We start from the raw sequence: 13,834 nt of genomic DNA on the forward strand, positions 1-13,834 counted from the left end.
GACTATGTAGATTCCCTAGGGGGCTCTTGGACTATGTATGTCCCCTAGCGGGCATTGGACTATCTAGGTTAACTATTGGGCCCTTGGACTATGTAGGTTAACTATCGGGCACTTGGATTATCTAGGTTAACAGCGGGTACTTGGACGATCTAGGTTAACTAGCGGGCACTTGGACTATCTAGGTTAACTAGTGGGCACTTGGCTATCTAGATTAACTAGCGGGCCCTTGGACTCTCTAGGTTACCTAGCGGGCACTTGGACAATATAGGTTAACTAGCGGGCACTGGACTATCTAGATTAACTAGCGGGCCCTTGGACTATCTAGGTTTACTAGCGGACACTTACTATCTAGGTTAACAAGCGGGCATTTGGATTATTTAGGTTACCTAGTGGGCACTTGGACTATGTATGTTACCTAGCGGGCACTTGGAGTATGTAGGTTCCCTATCGGGCATTGGACTATGTAGGTTAACTAGCAGGACCTTGGACTATCTAGGTTACCTAGCGGGCACTTGGACTATGTAAGGTAACTAGCGGACACTTGGACAATCTAGGTTACCTAGTGGGCACTTGAACTATGTACATACCCTAGGGGGCACTTGGATTATCTAGGTTACCTAGCGGACACTTGGACTATGTACGTCCCCTAGCGGGCACTTGGACTATCTAGGTTAACTAGAGGGCCCTTGGACGATCTAGGTTAACTAGCGGGCACTTGGACTACCTAGGTTAACTAGCGGGCACTTGGACTATGTAGTTTCCCTAGCGGGCATTTGGACTATTTAGGTTACCAAGCGGGAACTTGGACTATGTAAGTTCCCTAGCGGGCACTTGGACTGTCGAGGTTAACTAGCGTGCACTTGGACTATGTAGGTTCCTTAGTGGGCACTTGGACTATCTAGGTTGCCTAGCGGGCACTTGGACTATGTAGGTTAACTAGCGTGCCCTCGGACTATCTAGGTTACGTAGCGGGCACTTTGTATATAGGTTAACTAGCGGGTACTTGGACTATGTAGGTTAACTAGAGGACACTTGGATTATCTACTTTAACTAGTGGGCCATTGGACTATGTAGGTTAAGTAGCAGGCACTTGGACAATCTAGGTTAACTCGCGGGCACTTTGAAGATCTAGGTTAACTAGCAGGCACTTGGACTAACAAAGTTAACAAGTGAGACCTTGGACTATGTAGGTTACCTAGCGGGCACTTGGACTATATAGGTTACCTAGCGGGCACTTGGACTATGTAGGTTAACTGGGAGCACTTGGACTCTAGGTTACCTAGCGGGCACATGGACTATCTAGGTTAACCAACGGACACTTGGACTATGTAGGTTAAGTAGCGGACACTTCGACTATCTAGGTTAACTAACGGGCACTTGGACTATGTAGGTTCCCTAGCAGGCACTTGGACTATATAGGTTCCCTATGGGCACGTGGAGTATGTAGGTTCCCTAACTGGCACTTGGAATATATAGGTTCCCAATCGGGCACTTGGACTATGTAGGTTCCTGAGCGGGCACTTGGACTATGTAGGTTCCCTATCGGGCATTGGACTATGTAGGTTAACTAGCAGGACCTTGGACTATCTAGGTTACCTAGCGGTTACTTGGACTATGTAGGGTAACTAGCGGACACTTGGACAATCTAGTTTACCTAGCGGGCACTTGGACTATGTACGTCCCCTAGCGGGCACTTGGACTGTCTACGTTACCTAGAGGGCACTTGGCCTATCTAGGTTAACCAACGGACACTTGGATTATGTAGGTTAACTAGCGGACACTTCGACTATCTAGGTTAGCTAACGGGCAATTGGACTATCTAGGTTACCTAGCGGACACTTGGACTATGTAGGTTCCCTAGCGGGCACTTGGACTATTTAGGTTACCTAGCAGGCACTTTGACTATCTAGGTTAACTAACAGGCACTTGGACTATGTAGGTTGCCTAGCGAGCACTTGGACTATATAGATTCCCTAGCGAGCACTTGGACTATGTAGGTTCCCTATCGGGTACTTGGACTGTCTAGGTTAACTAGCGGGCAATTGGACTGTCTAGGTTACCTAGTGGGCACTTGGACTATGTAGTTTACCTAGCAGGCACTTGGACTATTGATGTTAACTAGCGGGCACTTGGACTGTCTAGGTAACCTAGCGGGCACTTGGACTATCTAGGTTAACGAACGGGCACTTGGACTATGTAGGTAACCTAGAGGGCACTTGGACTGTCTAGGTTGCCTAGCGGGCACTTGGACTATGTAGGTTAACTAGCGTGCCCTTGGACTATCTAGGTTACGTAGCGGGCACTTTGTATATAGGTTAACTAGCGGGTACTTGGACTATGTAGGTTAACTAGAGGACACTTGGATTATCTAGGTTAACTAGTGGGCCCTTGGACTATGTAGGTTAAGTAGCAGGCACTTGGACAATCTAGGTTAACTCGCGGGCACTTGGAAGATCTAGGTTAACTAGCAGGCACTTGGACGATCAAAGTTAACAAGTGAGACCTTGGACTATGTAGGTTACCTAGCGGGCACTTGGACTATATAGGTTACCTAGCGGGCACTTGGACTATGTAGGTTAACTAGCGAGCACTTGGACTCTAGGTTACCTAGCGGGCACTTGGACTATCTAGGTTAACCAACGGACACTTGGACTATGTAGGTTAACTAGCGGACACTTCGACTATCTAGGTTAGCTAACGGGCAATTGGACTATCTAGGTTAACTAACGGGCACTTGGATTATGTAGGTTCCCTAGCGGGCACTTGGAATATATAGGTTCCCTATGGGCACGTGGAGTATGTAGGTTCCCTAACTGGCACTTGGAATATATAGGTTCCCTATCGGGCACTTGGACTATGTAGGTTCCTGAGAGGGCACTTGGACTATGTAGGTTCCCTATCGGGCATTGGACTATGTAGGTTAACTAGCAGGACCTTGGACTATCTAGGCTACCTAGCGGGTACTTGGACTATGTAGGGTAACTAGCGGACACTTGGACAATCTAGTTTACCTAGCGGGCACTTGGACTATGTACGTCCCCTAGCGGGCACTTGGACTATCTAGGTTAACTAGAGGGCCCTTGAACGATCTAGGTTAACTAGCGGGCACTTGGACTATCTAGGTTAACTAGCGGGCACTTGGACTATCTAGATTAACTAGCGGGCCCTTGGACTATCTAGGTTTACTAGCGGTCACTTGGACTATCTAGGTTAACTAGCGGGCACTTGGACTATGTAGTTTTCCTAGCGGGCATTAGGATTACTTAGGTTACCTAGTGGGCACTTGGACTATGTAGGTTACCTAGCGGGCATGTGGACTATGTAGGTTAACTAGAAGGCACTTGGACTATCAAGATTACCTGCGGGCCCTTGGATTATGTAGGTTACCAGCGGGCACTTGGACTATCTAGGTTAACGAACGTGCACTTGGACTATGTAGGTAACCTAGCGGGCACTTGGACTGTCTAGGTTACCTAGAGGGCACTTGGCCTATCTAGGTTAACCAACGGACACTTGGACTATGTAGGTTAACTAGCGGACACTTCGACTATCTAGGTTAGCTAACGGGCAATTGGACTATCTAGGTTACCTAGCGGACACTTGGACTATGTAGGTTCCCTAGCGGGCACTTGGACTATTTAGGTTACCTAGCAGGCACTTTGACTATCTAGGTTAACTAACAGGCACTTGGCCTATGTAGGTTGCCTAGCGAGCACTTGGACTATATAGGTTCCCTAGCGAGCACTTGGACTATGTAGGTTCCCTATCGGGTACTTGGACTGTCTAGGTTAACTAGCGGGCAATTGGACTGTCTAGATTACCTAGTGGGCACTTGGACTATGTAGTTTACCTAGCAGGCACTTGGACTATGGATGTTAACTAGCGGGCACTTGGACTGTCTAGGTAACCTAGCGGGCACTTGGACTATCTAGGTTAACGAACGGGCACTTGGACTATGTAGGTAACCTAGCGGGCACTTGGACTGTCTAGGTTGCCTAGCGGGCACTTGGACTATGTAGGTTAACTAGCGTGCCCTTGGACTATCTAGGTTACGTAGCGGGCACTTTGTATATAGGTTAACTAGCGGGTACTTGGACTATGTAGGTTAACTAGAGGACACTTGGATTATCTAGGTTAACTAGTGGGCCCTTGGACTATGTAGGTTAAGTAGCAGGCACTTGGACAATCTAGGTTAACTCGCGGGCACTTGGAAGATCTAGGTTAACTAGCAGGCACTTGGACGATCAAAGTTAACAAGTGAGACCTTGGACTATGTAGGTTAACTAGCGAGCACTTGGACTCTAGGTTACCTAGCGGGCACTTGGACTATCTAGGTTAACCAACGGACACTTGGACTATGTAGGTTAACTAGCGGACACTTCGACTATCTAGGTTAGCTAACGGGCAATTGGACTATCTAGGTTAACTAACGGGCACTTGGATTATGTAGGTTCCCTAGCGGGCACTTGGAATATATAGGTTCCCTATGGGCACGTGGAGTATGTAGGTTCCCTAACTGGCACTTGGAATATATAGGTTCCCTATCGGGCACTTGGACTATGTAGGTTCCTCAGCGGGCACTTGGACTATGTAGGTTCCCTATCGGGCATTGGACTATGTAGGTTAACTAGCAGGACCTTGGACAATCTAGGTTACCTAGCGGGCACTTGAACTATATACATACTCTAGGGGGCACTTGGACTATCTAGGTAACCTAGCGGGCACTTGGACTATGTACGTCCCCTAGCGGGCACTTGGACTATCTAGGTTAACTAGAGGGCCCTTGGACGATCTAGGTTAACTAGCGGGCACTTGGACTACCTAGGTTAACTAGCGGGCACTTGGACTATGTAGTTTCCCTAGCGGGCATTTGGACTATTTAGGTTACCAAGCGGGAACTTGGACTATGTAAGTTCCCTAGCGGGCACTTGGACTGTCGAGGTTAACTAGCGTGCACTTGGACTATGTAGGTTCCTTAGTGGGCACTTGGACTATCTAGGTTGCCTAGCGGGCACTTGGACTATGTAGGTTAACTAGCGTGCCCTCGGACTATCTAGGTTACGTAGCGGGCACTTTGTATATAGGTTAACTAGCGGGTACTTGGACTAAGTAGGTTAACTAGAGGACACTTGGATTATCTACTTTAACTAGTGGGCCATTGGACTATGTAGGTTAAGTAGCAGGCACTTGGACAATCTAGGTTAACTCGCGGGCACTTTGAAGATCTAGGTTAACTAGCAGGCACTTGGACTAACAAAGTTAACAAGTGAGACCTTGGACTATGTAGGTTACCTAGCGGGCACTTGGACTATATAGGTTACCTAGCGGGCACTTGGACTATGTAGGTTAACTAGGGAGCACTTGGACTCTAGGTTACCTAGCGGGCACATGGACTATCTAGGTTAACCAACGGACACTTGGACTATGTAGGTTAACTAGCGGACACTTCGACTATCTAGGTTAGCTAACGGGCAATTGGACTATCTAGGTTAACTAACGGGCACTTGGACTATGTAGGTTCCCTAGCGGGCACTTGGATTATATAGGTTCCCTATGGGCACGTGGAGTATGTAGGTTCCCTAACTGGCACTTGGAATATATAGGTTCCCTATCGGGCACTTGGACTATGTAGGTTCCTGAGCGGGCACTTGGACTATGTAGGTTCCATATCAGGCATTGGACTATGTAGGTTAACTAGCAGGACCTTGGACTATCTAGGTTACCTAGCGGGTACTTGGACTATGTAGGGTAACTAGCGGACACTTGGACAATCTAGTTTACCTAGCGGGCACTTGGACTATGTACGTCCCCTAGCGGGCACTTGGACTATCTAGGTTAACTAGAGGGCCCTTGAACGATCTAGGTTAACTAGCGGGCACTTGGACTATCTAGGTTAACTAGCGGGCACTTGGACTATCTAGATTAACTAGCGGGCCCTTGGACTATTAGGTTTACTTGCGGGCACTTGGACTATCTTGGTTAACTAGCGGGCACTTGGACTATGTAGTTTTCCTAGCGGGCATTAGGATTACTTAGGTTACCTAGTGGGCACTTGGACTATGTAGGTTACCTAGCGGGCATGTGGACTATGTAGGTTAACTAGAAGGCACTTGGACTATCAAGATTACCTAGCGGGCCCTTGGATTATGTAGGTTACCAGCGGGCACTTGGACTATCTAGGTTAACGAACGTGCACTTGGACTATGTAGGTAACCTAGCGGGCACTTGGACTGTCTAGGTTGCCTAGCGGGCACTTGGACTATGTAGGTTAACTAGCGTGCCCTTGGACTATCTAGGTTACGTAGAGGGCACTTTGTATATAGGTTAACTAGCGGGTACTTGGACTATGTAGGTTAACTAGAGGACACTTGGATTATCTAGGTTAACTAGTGGGCCCTTGGACTATGTAGGTTAAGTAGCAGGCACTTGGACAATCTAGGTTAACTCGCGGGCACTTGGAAGATCTAGGTTAACTAGCAGGCACTTGGACGATCAAAGTTAACAAGTGAGACCTTGGACTATGTAGGTTACCTAGCGGGCACGTGGACTATATAGGTTACCTAGCGGGCACTTGGACTATGTAGGTTAACTAGCGAGCACTTGGACTCTAGGTTACCTAGCGGGCACTTGGACTATCTAGGTTAACCAACGGACACTTGGACTATGTAGGTTAACTAGCGGACACTTCGACTATCTAGGTTAGCTAACGGGCAATTGGACTATCTAGGTTAACTAACGGGCACTTGGATTATGTAAGTTCCCTAGCGGGCACTTGGAATATGTAGGTTCCCTATGGGCACGTGGAGTATGTAGGTTCCCTAACTGGCACTTGGAATATATAGGTTCCCTATCGGGCACTTGGACTATGTAGGTTCCTGAGCGGGCACTTGGACTATATAGGTTCCCTATCGGGCATTGGACTATGTAGGTTAACTAGAGGACACTTGGATTATCTAGGTTACCTAGCGGGCACTTGGACTATGTACGTACCCTAGCGGGCACTTGGACTATCTAGGTTAACTAGAGGGCCCTTGGACGATCTAGGTTAACTAGCGGGCCCTTGGACTATCTAGATTAACTAGCGGGCCCTTGGACTATCTAGGTTTACTAGCGGGCACTTGGACTATCTAGGTTAACTAGTGGGCACTTGGACTATGTAGTTTTCCTAGCGGGCATTAGGATTACTTAGGTTACCTAGTGGGCACTTGGACTATGTAGGTTAACTAGAAGGCACTTGGACTATCAAGATTACCTATTGGGCCCTTGGATTATGTAGGTTACCAGCGGGCACTTGGACTATCAAGGTTAACGAACGTGCACATGGACTATGTAGGTAACCTAGCGGGCACTTGGACTGTCTAGGTTACCTAGAGCGCACTTGGCCTATCTAGGTTAACGAACGGACACTTGGAGTATGTAGGTTAACTAGCGGACACTTCGACTATCTAGGTTAGCTAACGGGCAATTGGACTATCTAGGTTACCTAGCCTACACTTGGACTATGTAGGTTCCCTAGCGGGCACTTGGACTATTTAGGTTACCTAGCAGGCACTTTGACTATCTAGGTTAACTAACAGGCACTTGGACTATGTAGGTTGCCTAGCGAGCACTTGGACTATATAGGTTCCCTAGCGAGCACTTGGACTATGTAGGTTCCCTATCGGGTACTTGGACTGTCTAGGTTAACTAGCGGGCAATTGGACTGTCTAGGTTACCTAGTGGGCACTTGGGCTATGTAGTTTACCTAGCAGGCACTTGGACTATGGAGGTTAACTAGCGGGCACTTGGACTGTCTAGGTAACCTAGCGGGCACTTGGACTATCTAGGTTAACGAACGGGCACTTGGATATGTAGGTTACGTAGCGGGCACTTGGACTATGTAGGATCCCTATCGGACATTTGGACTACTTAGGTTAACTAGCGGGCACTTGGACTATCTAGGTTAACGAGCGGGCACTTGGACTATCTAGGTCAAGTAGCGGGCCCTTGTACTATGTAGGTTAACTAGCGGGCACTTGGACTATCTAGGTTAAATAGCGGGCACTTGGATTATCTAGGTTTCCTAGCCAGAACTCGGACTATGTACATACCCTAGCACGCACTTGGACTATCAAGGTTACCTAGCGGGCACTTGGACTATGTACGTCCCCTAGTGGGCACTTGGACTATCTAGGTTAACTAACGGGCACTTGGACTATGTAGGTTACCTAGCGGGCTCTTGGACTATGTAGGTTAACTAGAAGGCGCTTGGACTATCAAGGTTACCTAGCGGGCCTTTGAACTATGTAGATTACCAGCGGGCACTTGGACTATCTAGGTTAACGAACGTGCACTTGGACTATGTAGGTAACCTAGTGGGCACTTGGAGTGTCTAGGTTACCTAGAGGGCACTTGGCCTATCTAGGTTAACGAACGGGCACTTGGACTATGTAGGTTAACTAGCGGGCCCTTGGACTATCTAGGTTTACTAGCGGGCACTTGGACTATCTAGGTTAACAAGCGGGCACTTGGACTATCTAGGTTAACTAGAGGGCACTTGGATTATGTAGGTTAACTAGCGGACACATCGACTATCTAGGTTAGCTAACGGGCAATTGGACTATCTAGGTTACCTAGTGGGCACTTCGACTATGTAGGTTCCCTAGCGGGCACTTGGACTATTTAGGTTACCTAGCAGGCACTTTGACTATCTAGGTTAACTAACGGGCACTTGGACTATGTAGGTTGCTTAGCGAGCACTTGGACTATGTAGATTCCCTAGGGGGCACTTGGACTATGTATGTCCCCTAGCGGGTACCTGGACTATCTAGGTTAACTATTGGGCCCTTGGACTATGTAGGTTAACTATCGGGCACTTGGATTATCTAGGTTAACCAGCGGGCACTTGGACGATCTAGGTTAACTAGCGGGCACTTGGCCGATCTAGGTTAACTAGCGGGCAGCTGGATTATCAAAATTAACAAGTGAGCCCTTGGACTATGTAGTTTAACTAGCGGGTCCTTGGACTATCTAGGTTACCTAGCGGGCCCTTGGACTATATAGGTTACCTAACGGGCACTTGGACTATGTAGGTTACCTAGTGGACACTTGGACTATCTAGGTTAACGAACGGGCACTTGGAATATGCAGGTAACCTTACGGGCACTTGTACTGTCTAGGTTACCTAGCGGGCCCTTGGACTTCTAGGTTAACGAACGGGCACTTCGAATATGCAGGTAACTTTGCGGGCACTTGTACTGTCTAGGTTACCGAGCGGGCACTTGGACTATCTAGGTTAGGTAATGGGAACTTGGACTATCTAGGTTACCTAGCGGGAACTTGGACAATGTAAGTTACCTAGCAGGCACTTGGACTATCTAGGTTACATAGTGGGCACTTGGAATATGTAGGTTAACTAGCGAGCAATTGGACTCTAGGTTACCTAGCGGGCACTTGGACTATCTAGGTTACCTAGCGGGCCCTTGGACTATGTAGTTTTCCTATCGGGCACTTGGACTATCTAGGTTAACGAACGGGCACTTAGACTATGTAGGTAACCTAGCGGGCACTTGGACAGTCTAGGTTACCTAGCGGGCTCGTGGACTATCTAGGTTAGCTAACAGGCACTTGGACTATCTAGGTTCCCTAGCGGGCACTTGTACTATCTTGGTTACCAATTTGGCACTTGGACTATGTAGGTCAACTAGCGGGCCCTTGGACTATCCAGGTTCCCTAAAGGGCACTTGGACTATCTAGTTACCGAACGGGAACTTGGACTATTTAGGTTACCTAGCGGGCACTTGGACTATGTAGGCTAACTAGTGGGCCCTTGGACGATCTAGGTTACCTAGCGGGTATTTGAACTATCTAGGTTAACTAGCGGGCACTTGCACTATCTAGGTTACTTAGTGGGCACTTGGACTATGTAAGTTCCCTAGCGGGCACTTGGACTATGTAGGTTAACTAGCGTGCCCTTGGACTATCTAGGTTACGTAGCGGGCATTGGACTACGTAGGTTAACTAGCAGGACCTTGGACTATCTAGGTTACCTAGCGGGCACTTGGACTATGTAGTGTAACTAGCGGACACTTGGACAATCTAGGTTACCTAGCGGGCACTTGAACTATGTACATACCCTAGGGGGCACTTGGACTATCTAGGTTACCTACCGGGCACTTGGACTATGTACGTCCCCTAGCGGGCACTTGGACTATCTAGGTTAACTAGAGGGCCCTTGGACGATCTAGGTTAACTAGCGGGCACTTGGACTATCTAGCTTAACTAGCGGGCACTTGGACTATCTAGATTAACTAGCGGTCCCTTGGACTATCTAGGTTAACTAGCGGGCACTTGGACTATCTAGGTTAACTAGCAGGCACTTGGACTGTCTAGGTTAACTAGCGGGCACTTGGAATATCTAGGTTAACTACCATGCACTTGGACTATGTAGGTTCCCTAGCGGGCACTTTGACTATCTATGTTAACTAGCGGGCACTTGGAATATGTACGTTACCTAGCAGGCACTTGGACTATCTAGGTTAACTAGCGGGCACTTGGAATATCTAGGTTAACTACCATGCACTTGGACTATGTAGGTTCCTTAGCGGGCACTTGGACTATCTAGGTTGCCTAGCGGGTACTTGGACTATGTAGGTCAACTAGTGGGCCCTTGGACTATGTAGATTAACTAGCAGGCACTTGGACAATCTAGGTTAACTAGCGGGCACTTGGACGATCTAGGTTAACTAGCGGGCAGCTGGATTATCAAAATTAACAAGTGAGCCCTTGGACTATGTAGTTTAACTAGCGGGTCCTTGGAATATCTAGGTTACCTAGCGGGCACTTGGACTATATAGGTTACCTAACGGGCACTTGGACTATGTAGGTTACCTAGTGGACACTTGGACTATCTAGGTTAACGAACGGGCACTTGGAATATGCAGGTAACCTTACGGGCACTTGTACTGTCTAGGTTACCTAGCGGGCACTTGGACTTCAAGGTTAACGAACGGGCACTTCGAATATTCAGGTAACCTTGCGGGCACATGTACTGTCTAGGTTACCTAGCGGGCACTTGGACTATCTAGGTTAGGTAATGGGAACTTTGACTATCTAGGTTACCTAGCGGGAACTTGGACAATGTAAGTTACCTAGCAGGCACTTGGACTATCTAGGTTACATAGCGGGCACTTGGACTATGTAGGTTAACTAGCGAGCAATTGGACTCTAAGTTACCTAGCGGGCACTTGGACTATCTAGGTTACCTAGCGGGCCCTTGGACTATGTAGGTTTCCTATCGGTCACTTGGACTATCTAGGTTAACGAACGGGCACTTAGACTATGTAGGTAACCTAGCGGGCACTTGGACAGTCTAGGTTACCTAGCGGGCTCTTGGACTATCTAGGTTAGCTAACAGGCACTTGGACTATCTAGGTTCCCTAGCGGGCACTTGTACTATCTTGGTTACCAATTTGGCACTTGGACTATGTAGGTCAACTAGCGTGCCCTTGGACTATCCAGGTTCCCTAAAGGGCACTTGGACTATCTAGTTACCGAACGGGAACTTGGACTATTTAGGTTACCTAGCGGGCAAATGGACTATGTAGGCTAACTAGTGGGCCCTTGGACGATCTAGGTTACCTAGCGGGTATTTGAACTATCTAGGTTAACTAGCGGGCACTTGCACAATCTAGGTTACCTAGTGGGCACTTGGATTATGTAAGTTCCCTAGCGGGCACTTGGACTGTCTAGGTTAACTAGCGTGCACTTGGACTATGTAGGTTCCTTAGTGGGCACTTGGACTATCTAGGTTGCCTAGCGGGCACTTGGACTATGTAGGTTAACTAGCGTGCCCTTGGACTATCTAGGTTACGTAGCGGGCACTTTGTATATAGGTTAACTAGCGGGTACGTGGACTATGTATGTTAACTAGAGGACACTTGGATTATCTAGGTTAACTAGTGGGCCCTTGGACTATGTAGGTTAAATAGCAGGCACATGGACAATCTAGGTTAACGCGCGGGCACTTGGAAGATCTAGGTTAACTAGCAGGCACTTGGACTATCAAAGTTAACAAGTGAGACCTTGGACTATGTAGGTTACCTAGCGGGCACTTGGACTATATAGGATACCTAGCGGGCACTTGTACTATGTAGGTTAACTAGCGAGCACTTGGCCTCTAGGTTACCTAGCGGGCACTTGGACTATCTAGGTTAACCAACGGACACTTGGACTATGTAGGTTAACTAGCGGACACTTCGACTATCTAGGTTAGCTAACGGGCAATTGCACTATCTAGGTTAACTAACGGGCACTTGGACTATGTAGGTTCCCTAGAGAGCACTTGGACTATTTAGGTTACCTAGCAGGCACTTTGACTATCTAGGTTAACTAACGGGCACTTGGACTATGTAGGTTCCCTAGCAGGCACTTGGACTATATAGGTTCCCTATGGGGACATGGTGTATGTAGGTTCCCTAACTGGCACTTGGAATATATAGGTTCCCTATCAGGCTCTTGGACTATGTAGGTTCCTCAGCGGGCACTTGGACGATGTAGGTTCCCTATCGGGCATTGGACTATGTAGGTTAACTAGCAGGACCTTGGATTATCTAGGTTACCTAGCGGGCACTTGGACTATGTAGGGTAACTAGCGGACACATGGACAATCTAGGTTACCTAGCGGGCACTTGAACTATGTACATACCCTAGGGGGCACTTGGACTATCTAGGTTACCTAGCGGGCACTTGGACTATGTACGTCCCCTAGCGGGCACTTGGACTATCTAGGTTAACTAGAGGGCCCTTGGACGATCTAGGTTAACTAGCGGGCAATTGGATTATCTAGGTTAACTAGCGGGCACTTGGACTATCTAGATTAACTAGCGGTCCCTTGGACTATCTAGGTTAACTAGCGGGCACTTGGACTATCTAGGTTAACTAGCGGGCACTTGGACTATCTAGATTAACTAGCGGGCCCTTGTACTATCTAGGTTTACTAGCGGGCACTTGGACAATCTAGGTTAACTAGCGGGCACTTTGACTATGTAGTTTTCCTAGCGGGCATTAGGATTACTTAGGTTACCTAGTGGGCACGTGGACTATGTAGGTTACCTAGCGGGCACTTGGACTATGTAGTTTAACTAGAAAGCACTTGGACTATCAAGATTACCTAGCGGGCCCTTGGATTATGTAGGTTACCAGCGGGTACTTGGACTATCTAGGTTAACGAACGTGCACTTGGACTATGTAGGTAACCTAGCGGGCACTTGGACTGTCTAGGTTACCTAGAGGGCACTTGGCCTATCTAGGTTAACGAACGGACACTTGGACTATGTAGGTTAACTAGCGGACACTTCGACTATCTAGGTTAGCTAACGGGCAATTGGACTATCTAGGTTACCTAGCGGACACTTGGACTATGTAGGTTCCTTAGCGGGCACTTGGACTATTTAGGTTACCTAGCAGGCACTTTGACTATCTAGGTTAACTAACAGGCACTTGGACTATGTAGGTTGCCTAGCGAGCACTTGGACTATATAGGTTCCCTAGCGAGCACTTGGACTATGTAGGTTCCCTATCGGGTACTTGGACTGTCTAGGTTAATTAGCGGGCAATTGGACTGTCTAGGTCAAGTAGCGGGCCCATGTACTATGTAGGTTAACTAGCGGGCACTTGGACTATCTAGATTAAATAGCGGACCTTGGACTATGTAGGTTAACTTGCGGGCCCTTGGACTATGTAGGTTAACTAGCGGGCACTTGGATTATCTAGGTTTCCTAGCCAGCTCTCGGACTATGTACATACCCTAGCGCGCACTTGGACTATCAAGGTTACCTAGCGGGCACTTGGACTA

Source organism: Tenrec ecaudatus, chromosome 1 (genome assembly GCF_050624435.1).
Source record: "Tenrec ecaudatus isolate mTenEca1 chromosome 1, mTenEca1.hap1, whole genome shotgun sequence".
NCBI classification, from domain to species: domain Eukaryota; kingdom Metazoa; phylum Chordata; class Mammalia; order Afrosoricida; family Tenrecidae; genus Tenrec; species Tenrec ecaudatus.